General features: G+C 42.9%; 1 long non-coding RNA gene across 2 annotated transcripts in view; it reads left to right on the top strand.

Annotated features, from left to right (window-relative positions):
* The window catches only part of LOC134359743 (uncharacterized), a 203,573-nt gene that overhangs the window by 120,209 nt on the left and 67,575 nt on the right, over positions 1-15,789 (top strand). Inside the window, exons 2-3 of one of the 2 annotated variants that reach the window (XR_010021190.1) lie at positions 10,185-10,243; positions 13,342-13,368. This is a non-coding gene — a long non-coding RNA (uncharacterized LOC134359743). The remainder of the gene's footprint in view (positions 1-10,184; positions 10,244-13,341; positions 13,369-15,789) is intronic. The other variant, XR_010021191.1, reaches the window with a different exon arrangement.

The raw sequence follows: 15,789 nt of genomic DNA, 5'->3' as shown, positions 1-15,789 counted from the left end.
AACACTTTGTGTCAAAGTGAAAACAGATCAATACAAAACGATCTAAATTAATTATTAATAAAGGTATGTTGCATCCAGAATTTTCTGGTTAGCGGGTGATTTCCTTCCACACCGTTCTGACGTATTGGGAAATCGTGTACGAGGCAAGTTACAGCAACGGTTTGCCATTGCCTTCTGCTGGGTGAGTTTTTTTTTTAAAGAGATCACCAACTCTTAACCCAGCATGGATGGAGAGCATGCAAGGGTGCCAGCTGGAATCGAACACGGGACTTCTCGCCTCGTAGTCCAGTGCTGATGCCACTACGCCACCAGCTGGTTCTAATTACTAACATAAAACACAAAATAATTGATTGCATAGGTATTCACTCCTCTTTAATATGACACACCAAATCATCACTGGTGCAGCCAACTGGTTTTAGAAGTCACATAATTAGTTAACTGGAGATCACCTGTGCGCAGTCAGGGTGTTTCAATTGATTATATTAAAAATACACTTGTGTCTGGAAGCTCCAACTGCTGGTGAGTCAGTATCCCGGCAAAAACTGTACCATGGAGACAAAAGGACACTCCAAGCAGCTCCACAAAAAGGTTATTGAAAAGGAAATTTCCAAGTCACAGAATATCCCTTGGAGTAGAGTTTAATCAATCATCAAGAAATGGAAAGAATGTAAATATGCCCAGAGCAGGTTGTCCTCAAAAACTGAGAGACTGTGCAAGAAAGAGACGAGTGAAGGAGGCCACCAAAAGACCTATGCCAACACTGGAGGAGTTACAAGCTTCAGTGGCTGAGATGGGAGAGACTGCACATACAACAACTGTTGCCCAGGTGTCTCACCAGTTGCACCTTTATGGGAGAGAGGCAAAGAGAAAGCCACTTTTGGAAAAAACTCACATGAAATCTTGGCTAGAGTTTGCCAGAAAGCATGTAGGATACTCTGTTTATAAAAAAAAAGACAGCTGGAAAAAGGTTCTATGGTCTGATGAAACCAAAATTGAGCTTTTTGGCTATCAGACTAAAAGCTGTATTTGGCGTAAGCCAAACACCACACATAGTCAAAAATACGCCGTCTCTACTGTGAAGCATGGTGGTGGCTGCATCATGCTGTGGGGATGCTTCACTGCAGCAGGACCTGGAAGGCTTGTGAAGGTAGAGGGTAAAATGAATGCAGCAAAATACAGGGGAATCCTGGTGGAAGACCCAATGCAATCTGCAAGAGAACTGTGACTTGGAAGAAGATTTATTTTCCAGCAAGACAATGACCCCAAGCATAAGCAAAGCTACACAGCAATGGCTTAAAAACTACAAAGTTAATGTCCTGGAGTGGTCAAGTCAGAGCTTGATGAGTTTTCTAAGGAAGAATGGGGAAAAATTGCAGTGTCCAGATGTGCAAAGCTGATAGAGACCTATCCACACAGACTCAAGGCTCCAATTGCTGCCAAAGGTGCATCTACTAAATACTGACTTGAAGGGAGTGAATACTTATGCAATCAATTATTTTGTGTAATATATTTGTAATTAATTTAGATCACTTTGTAGAGATTTGTTTTCACTTTGACATGAAAGAGTCTTCTTCTGGTGATCTGTGTCAAAAAAAGCCGAATTAGATCCATTGTGATTCAGTGCAGTAACACAATTAAAATACGAGCACTTCCGGGGGGGGGGGGGAATAATTTTTATAGGCACTGTATGTTATACTACTCTGACATTCATTTTCTTGCTGGCATTACAGGAAAATAAAGATATACAGTAGAATTTACAAAAAAAACTATACATAAACTGACAAACACTGACAAATACAAATGTGCAAAAGAAGACAAACTGTAAATAAAAAATAATCCTGAGAATGAGAGTTGTTAAAGTTCTTGAAAGTGAGTCTGCAGGTCATAGAGTCAATTCAGAGTAGTGGTGATTGAAGTTACCCACACCAGTTCAGGAGTCTAATGCTTATAGGATTCCTGAGTCTGGTGGTGTGTGTGTAAAGATTTTTAGCTCCTGCCTGGTGCGTGTATTGAGAAAAGACCATGGCCTGGGTGGTGGGGATCTTTAATGATCGATGCTGCTTTCTTGTGGCAGCGTTCTGCGTCAGTGTATTCAGTGGTGGGAAGAGCTTTGCCTTAGTGGACTGGACTATATCCACCACTGTCTGCTGGCTTTTCTGTTCCTGGGCATTGATGATTCCATATCAGGCCATGATGTAACTAGGTAGGTTATAAAACCATCTCTTCATGTCAAACTGTCTAAGGTAAGGAAGCTCAATCATCTTCAAACTGATGGGCTGAGGGCTTCAAATGAATTTTACTGGGGGTCATGATGAGATAGTGTGATCCTCAATTTAGAGATGCAGCTGTAGGGAAAGCCAACGTGATACTAACAAAACTGCTAATCAACGTGGATTAATCTCAAAGTGAGCCTGATTGTGGATGTACAGTATATACAGGGAGGTGTGTCTGTATGTGGAATTGCTAGTATTATAAACAATGTGTGGAATAGAGTCATAGAGCTTCTGTGTCCACCCAGCTAGTCCCAATGTCCACATGTCCACATGTCCCATATCCATCCAAACCCTGCCCCTTCCGTGTAAATAAATGTTACCTGTCTTAACCGCTTCCGGCAGCTCATTCCATACACTCGCCACCCTCTGCTTTACAACTTTGCCCCATGAGCCCTTTTCAAAACCTTTCCCATCTCAATCCAAGTCCAAGTTCTTCTGAAGAAACACAAAGAAACACAGTAGCCGGCCATGGAAACTGAGTGCAGCAGACGAGAGATATATCAAACCGACGTCCCTTCCAAGTCAGAAGAAGACCAGTGCTGTTATCAGCTCTAAACCCACAGAAACCACTGGAACCTGAAAACACACCTCTACAGTCCAGAGAAGTTCTGTCAGAAGTGGTCTTCATGGTAGACTTCCGGCCAAAAAGCCATTCATCTGAAGTGGAAACAAAGCCATTCCTCCAAAGTGGAAACAAATCCAGGTGACTCACCCACGCACAAAGACACAAGGACAGGGATGCTGAACAATGGCAGCAAGTGCTCTGGAGTGACGATTCAAAATGTGAATTTTTTGGCGCAAACAGATAGAAGGGCTGGAGAGCACTGCATGATGAGTGTCTGCAGGCAACAGTGAAGCACGGTGGAGGTTTTCTGCAGGTTTGGGGCTGCATTTCTGCAAATGGAGTTGGTGATGTGGTCAGAATTAATGAAATCCTTAATGCTGAGAAGTAGAAGCAGGTTCTCATCCACCATGTAATACCATCAGGGATGTGTCTAATCAGTCCCAACTTCAGTCTGCAACAGGACAATGACCACAAACACATGGCCAAGGTCATAAAGAACTACCTTCACTGAAAGGAAGGAGGAGTTCTGTAACAGATGGTATGGTCTCCACAGAGCCCTGATCTCAACTTCAAAGATTCAAAGTGCATTTATTATCAAAGAATCTATAGAGAGTACAACTCAGATTCTGTAAACATACTTTGATAATAAATGTAGTTTGAATCTTTGAATCATCAATGCTGTCTGGGATTACCTGGAGAGACAGAAGCAAATGAGACAGCCAAACTCTGCAGAAGAACTGTGGCAAGTTCTCCGAGATGCTTGGAACAACCTACCAGCCAGTTTTCTTATAAAGCTGTGCAACAGTATGCCTGAGGAAACTGATGCAGTTTTAAAGGCAAAGGGTGGTCACACTCAATATTGATTTCATTTAGTTTTTCCTGTTTACTGCTCTTCATAGTAATTTTTTGATATTTAGAAACTTCGCATTTCATCATTTTTGTAAGCACCTTCACTTTACAGAAATTTTTTAACATGTGCCTAAGACTTCTGCACAGTACCGTTCATACAGTCAGTCTATATCTCAGCTGATCCTATGGATATACAGCCATGCTCAACCGTTACTTGTACATTGTGTGTTATTGGATTGCATTTATATTTGTTGTGTTTTGTTCATGCTGCATTGGATCTGGAGTAACCATCACTTTGTTCCCTTTACACTCATGCACTGAAGAATGACAATGAACAATTTTCAATCTTGAATAAAATTAACCTCAGTCAGATACAAACAAAATGCTGGAGGAATTCAACAGGTCAGGCAGCATCAGTGGAGGAAAATATACTGTCGACTGGACCTCAGCCAGGATGTGGTCTGTCTATTTCCTTCCACAGATACTGCCTGTCTGCAAATGGAGTAGCAGCAGTTTTGTGCTGCTCTTAGTTTTGTTTCTCTCCCCCTAGTTTAAACTTCGAATTTAAAATTTTTATTTGCTGATTCTTGAGGGGGAACAATATGTCTATGTTTACGAGGAGTGGGAAGAACTTGTCTGATCCTAGTGACAAAGGCAATGCGAAAAGGAAATATCTGATGAAATGCCACAATGGGCTGAAGATATGGTTCGGACACTGAACTCAATTAAAGATCAGAAAGGGTTAATTAAAGACCAACTGGAAAAGAATAGTAATGAAATGAAGTCATTTCTGGGAAAACTTAAAAGGCTTGGCCCACTTTGTTGTCATTGTAGGCTAGTTTGTAACCAGTGTAGTTTTGAAGTGCTGTTGTACGTAGTAAACATGACAACCAATCTGTGTACACTTGCACTTGCATAAACTGCATCTGATGTTAATCAGATGACCTGCTTTTCATACATTTTGATTTTGGGGATAAATATTGGCCAGAACACTAGGGATAACTACCCTTCTGTAAATAGGTGTATAGGTGTCTCTGTATAAAATCTCTTCCAACAGCTCACTCCTCAGGCACTGCAGCTCCTCCTCGGGTAAGCACCAGAACATCACCCCACATTGTGGTTTGACAGGAACACAGAATCCTCAGACACAGAGACTAAACTGTTGTGAGGAGCAGAACTCCCAGCAGTGCCTGTTCCAGCAGGTTCACAGTGTCATTTAAAACTTCGAAAAACTTGCTGCAGATGCGCAGTGGACGGTACCCTGACTGGTGGCAACATGGCTTGGTGTGGAAAGATTCAAAGGTTCAAAGATTCCAAGTTCATTTATTATTAAAGAATATGTAAATTATACAACCTTGAGACTTGTCTGCTTGGAATGATTAATGCCCATGAATGGAAAAAGCCTATAAAAAGTAGTGGATACAAGCCCAGTCCATCACAGGCAAAACTCTCCCTATCACTGAGCACACTTACAAAGAGCGCTGCCACAAGAAAGCATCATCCATCATCAAGGACCCCCACCATCCAGGCCATGCTCTCTTCTCGCTGATGCCATTGGGAAGGAAGTAGAGGAATTTTGGTTCCACACCACCAAGGTTACATAGAACATAGAACGTAGAATAGTACAGCACATTACAGGCCCTTTGGCCCACAATGTTGTGCCGACCCTCAAACCCTGCCTCCCATATAACCCCCCACCTTAAATTCCTGCATATACCTGTCTAGTAGTCTCTTAAACTTCGCGAGTGTATCTACCTCCACCACTGACTCAGGCAGTGCATTCCACGCACCAACCACTCTCTGAGTAAAAAAGCTTCCTCAAATATCCCCCTTGAACTTCCCAACCCCTACCTTAAAACGATGCCCTCTTGTATTGAGCAGTGGTGCCCTGGGGAAGAGGCGCTGGCTATCCACTCTATCTATTCCTCTTATTATCTTGTACACCTCTATCATGTCTCCTCTCATCCTCCTTCTCTCCAAAGAGTAAATCCCTAGCTCCCTTAATCTCTGATCATAATTCACACTCTCTAAACAGGCAGCGTCCTGTTAAATCTCCTCTGGACCCTTTCCAATGCTTCCACATCCTTCCTATAGTGAGGCGACCAGAACTGGACACAGTACTCCAAGTGTAGCCTAACCAGAGTTTTATAGAGCTGCATCATTACATTGCGACTCTTAAACTCTATCCCTCGACTTATGAAAGCTAACACCCCGTAAGCTTTCTTAACTACCCTATCTACCTGTGAGGCAACTTTCAGGGATCTGTGGACATGTACCCCCAGATCCCTCTACTCCTCCACACTACCAAGTATCCTGCCATTTACTTTGTACTCTGCCTTGGAGTTTGTCCTTCCAAAGTGTACCACCTCACACTTCTCTGGGTTGAACTCCATCTGCCACTTCTCAGCCCACTTCTGCATCCTATCAATCTCTCTCTGCAATCTTCAACAATCCTCTACACTATCTACAACACCACCAACCTTTGTGTCATCTGCAAACTTGCCAACCCACCCTTCTACCCCCACATCCAGGTCGTTAATAAAAATCACGAAAAGTAGAGGTCCCAGAACAGATCCTTGTGGGACACACTAGTCACAATCCTCCAATCTGAATGTACTCCCTCCACCACGACCTCCTTCTGCAAGCAAGCCAATTCTGAATCCACCTGGCCAAACTTCCCTGGATCCCATGCCTTCTGACTTTCTGAATAAACCTACCGTGTGGAACCTTGTCAAGTGCCTTACTAAAATCCATATAGATCACATCCACTGCACCACCCTCATCTATATGCCTGATCACCTCCTCAAAGAACTCTATCAGGCTTGTTAGACACGATCTGCCCTTCACAAAGCCATGCTGACTGTCCTTGATCGGACCATGATTCTCTAAATACACATAGATCTTATCTCTAAGAATCTTCTCCAACAGCTTTCCCACCACAGACGTAAGGCTCACTGGTCTATAATTACCCGGACTATCCCTACTACCTTTTTTGAACGAGGGAACAACATTCGCCTCTCTTCAATCCTCCGGTACTATTCCCGTGGACAACGAGGACATAAAGATCCTAGCCAGAGGCTCAGCAATCTCTTCGCTCGCCTCTTGGAGCAGCCTGGGGAATATTCCATCAGGCCTCAGGGACTTATCCGTCCTAATGTATTTTAACAACTCCAACACCTCCTCTCCATAAGTATCAACATGCTCCAGAACATCAACCTCACTCATATCGTCCTCACCATCATCAAGTTCCCTCTCATTGGTGAATACTGAAGAGAAGTATTCATTGAGGACCTCGCTCACTTCCACAGCCTCTAGGCACATCTTCCCACCTTTATCTCTAATCGATCCTACCTTCACTCCTGTCATCCTTTTTATCTTCACATAATTGAAGAATGCCTTGGGGTTTTCCTTTACCCTACTTGCCAAGGCCTTCTCATGCCCCTTTCTTGCTCTTCTCAGCCCCCTATTAAGCTCCTTTCTTGCTTTCCTATATTCCTCAATAGACCCATCTGATCCTTGCTTCCTAAACCTCATGTATGCTGCCTTCTTCCACCTGACTAGATTTTCCACCTCACTTGTCACCCATGGTTCCTTCACCCTACCATTCTTTATCTTCCTCACTGGGACAAATTTATCCCTAACATCCTGCAAGAGATCTCTAAATATCGACCACATGTCCATAGTACATTTCCCTGCAAAAACATCATCCCAATTCACACCCGCAAGTTCTAGCCTAATAGCCTCATAATTTGCCCTTCCCCAATAAAAATTTTTTCTGTCCTCTGATTCTGTCCTTTTCCATGATAATGCTAAAGGCCAGGGAGCGGTAGTCGCTGTCCCCCAGATGCTCACCCACTGAGAGATCTGTGACCTGACTCGGTTCATTACCTAGTACTAGATCTAGTATGGCATTTCCCCTAGTCCACCTGTCCACATACTGTGACAGGAATCCGTCCAGGACACACTTAACAAACTCTGCCCCATCTAAATCCTTGGAACTAATCAGGTGCCAATCAATATTAGGGAAGTTAAAGTCACCCTTGATAACAACCCTGTTATTTTTGCACCTTTCCAAAATCTGCCTCCCAATCTGCTCCTCTGTGTCTCTACTGCTACCAGGGGGCCTATAGAATACCCCCAATAGAGTAACTGCTCCCTTCCTGTTCCTGACTTCCACCCATACTGACTCAAAAGAGGATCCTGCTACATTACCCACCCTTTCTGTAGCTGTAATAGTATCCCTGACCAGTAATGCCAAACTTCCTCCCCTTTTTCCCCCTCTCTATCCCTTTTAAAGCACTGAAATCCAGGAATATTGAGAATCCATTCCTGCCCTGGTGCCAGCCAAGTCTCTGTAATGGCTACTACATCATAATTCCATGTATGTATCCAAGCTCTCAGTTTATCACCTTTGTTCCTGATGCTTCTTGCATTGAGGTACACACACTTCAGCCCTTCTACCTTACTACCTTTACACCGTTTACTCTGCTTCTCTTTCCTCAAAGCCTCTCTATATGTTAGATCTGGCTTTACTCCATGCACTTCTTTCACTGCTCTATCGCTCTGGGTCTCATCCCCCTCGCAAATTAGTTTAAACCCTCCCGAACCATGCTAGCAAACCTACCTGCAAGGATATTGCTCCCCCTCGAGTTCAGGTGCACTCATCCAATCTGTACATGTCCCACCTTCTCCAAAAGAGATCCCAATGATCTAAAAACCTAAAACCCTGCTCCCTGCACCAGCTCCTCAGCCACGCGTTCAACTGCTATCTCCTCCAATTCTTACCATCACTGTCACGTAGCACTGGCAGCAAACCTGAGAACTCCACCCTTGAGGTCCTGTTCTTCAGCCTTCTGCCTAGTTCCCGAAACTCACACTTCAGGACCTCATCCCTCTTCCTGCCTATGTCGTTGGTACCAACATGGATTACGACTTATGGTTGCTTTCCCTCTCGTACCAGGATGTCGTGCACCCAGTCAGAGACATCCCGGACCCTTTCACCTGGGAGGCAACAGACCATGCGGGTGTCCTTCTCAGATCCACAAAATCTCCTGTCTGCTCCCCTAACAATAGAGTCTCCAATGACGACAGCTCTCCTCTTCTCCGTCCCACCCTTCTGCACCACTGGGTCAGACTCAGTGCCGGAGGCCCTGCCACCATGGCTCACACCTGGTCGGTCGTCCCCACCGACAGTATCCAGGACAGTAAACTTATTATTCAGGGGAATGGCTACAGGGGTGCTCTGCACTACCTGTCTGCTTACCTTCGCTTTCCCCCCTCTGACTGTCACCCAACGACCTGCTTCCGACAGCCTAGGTGTGACTACCTCCCTGTAGCTCTCATCTATGACTGCCTCATTCTGCCTTATGAGTCGAAGGTCATCCAGCTCCTGCTCCAGATTCCTTATATGGTCTTCCAGATCACCCAGCCGTATGCACTTCTGGCAGATGTGACTCTGCGGGAGAGGGGTGTTCCCCCAAGACTGCCACATCTCACATGAGAGGCACATCACCGTCTCAGGAGGCATTGTAAATTCTAACTGCGAGCAAGCTTGTCCTCCGCCCCTTCTCATCGAAGCCTCTCGAGTCAAAGCCTCAAAGCTCCACTCCTTCACTAGCCCACTCACTCATTGGCCGCTTTCCACTGATTAGAAACAGTTGCTACCCTTCAACCATCAGGCTCCTGAAGCAGTATCAATAACTTCACTCACCTCAACTCTGAACTGATTCCATAATCTCATTATTGTTTGTTTATTTATTTATTATTTTTTAATTTGCAGAGTTTGTCTTTAGCACATTGGTTGTTTGTCAGTCTTTGTGTCCAGTTTTTAACTGATTCTAATGCATTCCTTTGTTCTACTGTGAATGCCCACAAGGCAATGAATCTCAAGGTTGTATATGGTGACATACGTGTACTCTGATAATAAACATACTTCGAACTTTGAATTTGAGCTGGTGCTGTGCTTGCTAGTCATCAGATCCAGACTCAATCTTTCCATTCAGTAAGATGCATTCAGTGGGCTGAGAGTTCTCAGTTGACTTGACAATTTTATAATAATTTTTTGCCACACTTGATCATCCTTTCCTTGTGTAGTCAGTGTGCTTTAACAGTTCCAGTTTTATACCTGTATACTGGTTAATTCTATTCTCTGTTGGAATCTCAGTACTAAAAGTATTCACAACTATGCACGAGAGATACTGCAGATGCTGCAAATCCTGAGTAACAGCACACTAAGAATGCTGAAGGAATTTAGCATTTACTAGGATTGGTCTTTGCCCGAAACAGGATCTCGGACTGAAACTTTAACAGTTTATTCCCCTGCAGAGATGTTGTCTGACTACTTGAGTTTCTGCAGCACTTTCTGTGTGTTACACACTATCATGCATGTGCTTTTACCTTAGTAACTTAATTATAAGTGAAGTTATAAGTTAATTATGACTGTTTGGAAAGTTAGGGGTTTGATGTTCTTACAGCTATTTCTTTTATTCACGTTTCAGGTTGCTATAAATCTCTCCTTGGATCAAGAGTGCAGAATCACAATGGCAATGGCTACCTGGTGAGTGAAATTATCGCACTATGTAATGGCTGTATGTACTCTGAATGTAAGAGAGGTGTTGTCTCGTCTTGGAGGTCAAGTGAAACTGCATCAATGTTGAGTTTATTACTGAATGCACAAGTATCTGTGTGCACAGGTGCAATGAAAAGCTTGCTTGCAGGAGTGTCACAGGCATCTAGCATCACATCCAAAACATTCACAACAAAAACAAAAATTAAACAAGAAAGAACACAATTAGAACAAAATCGCAATGTCCATTTTAGTGCAAAGTGGTCAAAGTGTTCATGGTGTTGCTGTTCTGAGGTTGTGATTAGGGTTGTACCTGTTGGTCCAAGCATCAAGTAGTTGAAGGGAAGTAGCTGCTCTTGAACCTGTTGGTGTGGGACTTCAGGCTTCAGTACCTTCTGCACAATAATATCTCTGAGGACATGACATCTCCTGGATGGTGAGGTCTTTACTATAAACGTGATATCATGGAGAGAGTAGCCTCATTCTTCCTCAGCGTGTTCTTTCTTGATGATGACCTGCCTCAGGAAGAGTAACTCTCACACACAATGCTGGAGGAACACATCAGGCATTGTGTCCCAATATGAACACATGTGAACACATATGAACACATCACACATGTGTCCCAATCCTCAGTTCCTAATTCCTCCAGCATATTGTGTGTGTTACTCCGGATTTCCAGCCTCTGTAGAATCTCTGGTGTTTCTGTCTGAGGAAGAGGTTAGGGTGAATACTTTTACAAGTGAATGAATAGCTCTGGGATGGTGGTGAATTATCGTGGATTGTTTCAGATAACAGACACTGACACATATTGTCTGTGATATATTCCCTTGATTGGCTATTTGAACGCATTGCTTTCATATCAGTTGTGCTAAGTTGGGAGTCTGTATACCCTTGAGACAAAATGGTATCGATTTGAGCCGTATTCCTGAGTGTGTTTTACTGAGATTTTCAGTATTTCATTTTACTCTCAATGCCCCTTTACCTCTTATTTCTCCACTCCAATATCAAACATCAAATCTAAGTTACTTGCTTTACAGTGTGACCCTTTCCAAACTTTGCCACTTCCCCAGGGGAGAGAGGGGGACAATGGTTTGTGTATGTGTCATGAACAGAGCAAATTAATATGAACAAAATGTAACCTGCAGAGAGTGTTTAGTGGTTTGCATGTGACATTGTGCCGATTTAAAAAAAAATTACCCCCTTGGAAAGTATTCAACCCCCTGCAGAAAGGGTTTGGTGGTTTGTATAGGATATGTGAATCTTGTCCATTTAAGTCTGAGATGTACTCAGCATCAGTCAATAGGTGAAAATGACAACTGCCCTGTCCCTTTCTCCCCTGCTTGGATACTGTACCATATTTCCATAGATATTAACATGGATGTTAATACTGTACCATATTTCCATAGATATTTGCATGAATGAAAGAAAAGTGAAGGGATATGTAGGAAAGAAGTGTTAGATTGATCTTGGAGTAAGTTAAAGTTCAGCACAGAATTGTGGGCCGAAGGACCTGTACTCTGCTCTATTGTTCTGTTCTATGTACATTGTGGGCTGAAGGGCCTGTACTGTGCTGTACTGTTAGGTCACCTTGTGATAGATCTCCATTTGGTCCATTGAGTCCCAGGCTGGTTCATTTCCCTATTCATTTTTCTCTAACCCATTCTGCTCATATTTTTAACAATTATCCCAGATTCTGTCATTCAACTACACACCAGAGACTAGTTACAGTGGCCAATTACCTGGCCATCTACATGTCTTTCAGATGTGACAGTAAACTGGAGCACCTAGAGAAACTGTTTTCTTTTGTACATTTGTCAGTCTTTATTGATTTTCGTAATTTCTATTGTATTTCTTTATATTCTTGTAAGGAAGAAAACAAATCTCAAGGTAGTAAATGGTTACGTATGTGTGGATTGATTAAAAATTACTTTGAATTTTGAGCACACGTGTTCACAGGGAGAACATGCAAACTCCACACAGACAGCACCAGAGGTCAGGATCAAACAGGGCAACTGGAGATGTGCCATAGTCTTCGGTTTGTTGTCAGCTGTCACGTAATGGGCTGCTCTCTCCCTCGAGTCAGACAGTTTTGAGTTTACAGGTTCAAGGATGAACATGATTTTCCATAATTACATGTATTAGGAGTTTGCTGTGGTGTGTAGGTCAGGCTGCAGCATGCAACAAAATACAACATCCAATAAAGAGTAATATAAAATATCAAGTTAGAGATTAAACCACAGATATGGAGGAAAATGTGCATAAATACATAAATAAGTGTGTAAACAATATAAACAGCATTATAAAAAGTGGTTTGAAGTGTTCACAGTGCAGTGATGGGTAATAGATAGACGGGGGTGTGGAAGTACCAACTAGAATGGTTGCTCAGATTAACTACCTGAGAGAAGAAACTTTTAGGATGGTATGAATTTATTGTTTTAATAGCTTTCCAGAAGGCAGCTTTTAGAAAAGACAGTGGGTTGTGTCTGCAACAGTTTTTCCTGCCTGTTTCTTTGCCCTGGACACGTACAAGTGCTGGACAAACAAGTGAGCAGACACTCTACTCTGGAGATTGGAAGTACAACAGTTCAGCTTGCCTTTCCAATCCCGGACTGCGGGAGCACTGCCCAGCTAGAGCTTCCATATTTCAGATCCATTGTTAATCTAACAGATCCCATAACAATAATTCAAAAGGCAGGTGGGTTCTCCCTGACTGGTATTTAGTTCTTAATGAATATAATAACAAGTTATTTGTCTCAGAGAGTGGTTGGTGCGTGGAATGCACTGCCTGAGTCAGTGGTGGAGGGAAATACACTAGTGAAGTTTAAGAGACTACTAGACAGGTATATGGAGGAATTTAAGGTGGGGGGGTTATATGAGAGGCAGGGTTTGAGGGTCGGCTCATCATTGTGGGCCGAAGGGCCTGTACTGTGCTGTACTATTCTATGTTTAATTATGGATTTTGGCTTGTGGGAGATTGCTGAACACAGCTGGCTGAGGAAGCTTGATACTATTACATCAGTGACTGCATTTTAATTCCCCTTCCTGTTCCACCATGTTTGTCCATGGCTGCCTCTACTGCCACTCTCAAGTTGGAGGAGTAACGCCTCATATTCCGTGTAAGTAGCCTGCAACCTGACAGCATGAACATTGATTACTCTAACTTCCAGTAATTTTGCCTCCTTCCCCCACCCTCCTTCTCTCCCAATTCTGGCTCTCCTCTTACCTCTACTTCTCACCTGCCTATCACCTCCCTCTGGTGTCCCCCCTCCTCTCCTATCAGATTCCTCCTCCTTCAGCCCTTTATATTTTCTACCTTTCACTTCCTTGCTTCTCACTTCATTCCACCTTCACTACCCACCTACCTTCTCCCTCACCTGACTTCATCTATCACACTTGACAACAAACATTTTGCTTCCCAAATGCTTTTGGGCGCATCTTATGGATTTTGGGCTGCTGATTATGAAAATTACCACAAAATTTCCATATCATGCACCATTGTTTTTAAATTGCCTTTTTTGTTATTTAAATTCATCATTCAAGTCAATTAAAATCTTGCCCACAACATAAGCGGAAAGGTTTTCTACCTTGTCCAGGCAGGGTGGATGCTGCATGGCAGGACGGGATTTAGAAAGGGTATGAAAGCACCATGCACACATCATTCTATGCATTGTGTTTGCATGTATATCGGTTTGTGGTCGCGTTGATGCACATGGTCTACGTGTGTAATGTATTGTGTGTACTCATTGTAATAAAGTAATTGTATTTACAGGAGTACTTGTGTTGGCAAAATGTCTCACCAGTGTTAATAGTCATGATACTTCTGTTATATTTGTGGCAAGTATGCTTAGATCTCAAAGACGGAGCATGACTCCTCTTATTAACAAAGCCTACGAGCTTTACTTTGGGTGTAAGTTTGGCAACAAAAGCAAGGCCTAGGCTTCTCACATTTGTTGCGCAACTTGCACTGTTGATCTTAGTGCTTGGCTCAGAGGTACTCAGAGATCAATGCCATTCGCTGTCCTGATGATATGGCGAGAGCAGAAGGTTCATGTGACAGACTGCTACTTCTGTCTGACCAGCGTCTGGTTTCTCTGCTAAACAGCAAATCCATTGAATACCCGAATCTCCCTTCAGCTGTGAGACCTGTGCCACATGATGATGGTCTTCCAGTATCGAACCCATAAGAGACATGGAGTCTAGAGGAGGCAGACGAAGATGCCATGTTGCCCGAGCCAGGAATGGAAAACAACACATACTGATACAGGTCTTGAACCCTTTGTGTCGAGTGAGCCTGATCTGATAACTCAGTCTGAGCTACATGACCCGGTCAGAGATTTGGGTTTGTCAAAGGCAAAAAGTAGAATTGCAGAGTTCAAGACTGAAAATATGGAATCTTCTGTTGCCAGGCACAAAAATTTCCAAGAAGGATTTTGATATTTGAGATAGATGTCTTCCAAAATAACTAATACCAAGATTAAGAAAAGTATTTTTGTTGGTCCACAATTCAAACAGGTCATCAATGACAGGCAATTTGAAGAACTTCTGCTGGGACTGGAGAAAATTGCATAGAAGGCATTCAAGGATGATATTGAAAGTTTTCTTGGCAACCACAGAGCACCAAACTACATGCCACTGGTTGACAACATGCTTCAAACATGAAAAACCATGAAGTGTAACATGCCACTAAAGATACATTTTCTGTATCCCCATTTAGATGAATTCCCTGCAAATCTTGGCATTGTCAGTGATGAGCATGGTGAAAGGTTTCACCAGGACATTGTGGTCATGGAGAAATGGTATCAGGGCAACTGGAATCCATCAATGTTGGCTGATTATTGTTGGACAATTAAGCGAGAAGCCTCAGACACAGATTAGAAATGAAAATCATCAATAAAACATTTTCAGCTAAATTGAACTATTACTAAGCATCAGCACCATTATGCAATTAAACAAATTATATTCAATAAAAGATCATTTCTTCTTTTCCCAGATTTCTATGTGATGGAAGTAGTCTGAGATTATATCTGAATTCAGGGTTAAACAGTCTAGTTTCTCACCAAAGGTTTCAGAGGAAGCCACACTTCTGTAAAAAAATTGTTGTCCAGTGTCACCTTCTAACTTGTACTCCTTCCCCTCCCCACATCTTCTGATTCCAGTTTCTTGCCCTTTCCTTTCCAGCCCTGATGAAGGGCCTCAGCCTGAAACGTGACTCTTTATTTCCCTCCATGGATGCTGCCTGACCTGCTGAGTACCTCCAGCATTTTGTGCATGTTACTCTGGATTTCAGAACTGCTGCAAAGTACTTTGCAGTGACCTGAAAACTGTATCGATGCAAGACTTCATTTGTTTTTTTTCCAGCAACCCTTGAGTGTGTCAACTGTTTGGTTGTTAGTTTTAAGAACTGCAGGCAAAATATAAATCTGCCAATGTTTGGCAGGGCCATAGATTGTCAAAGCCATCCCAGAGCAGTTTTAAAAAGGCTTTCAATCAGAATTGTCCAACCCAGAGGGTCTTTCTACTAGTATTGAAGGTCAGAA

This window comes from Mobula hypostoma, chromosome 2 (assembly GCF_963921235.1).
Source record: "Mobula hypostoma chromosome 2, sMobHyp1.1, whole genome shotgun sequence".
Classification (NCBI taxonomy): Eukaryota; Metazoa; Chordata; class Chondrichthyes; order Myliobatiformes; family Myliobatidae; genus Mobula; species Mobula hypostoma.
The sequence above is the reverse complement of the archived record's forward strand: the minus strand, read 5'-3'. Positions and strand labels throughout refer to the sequence as shown.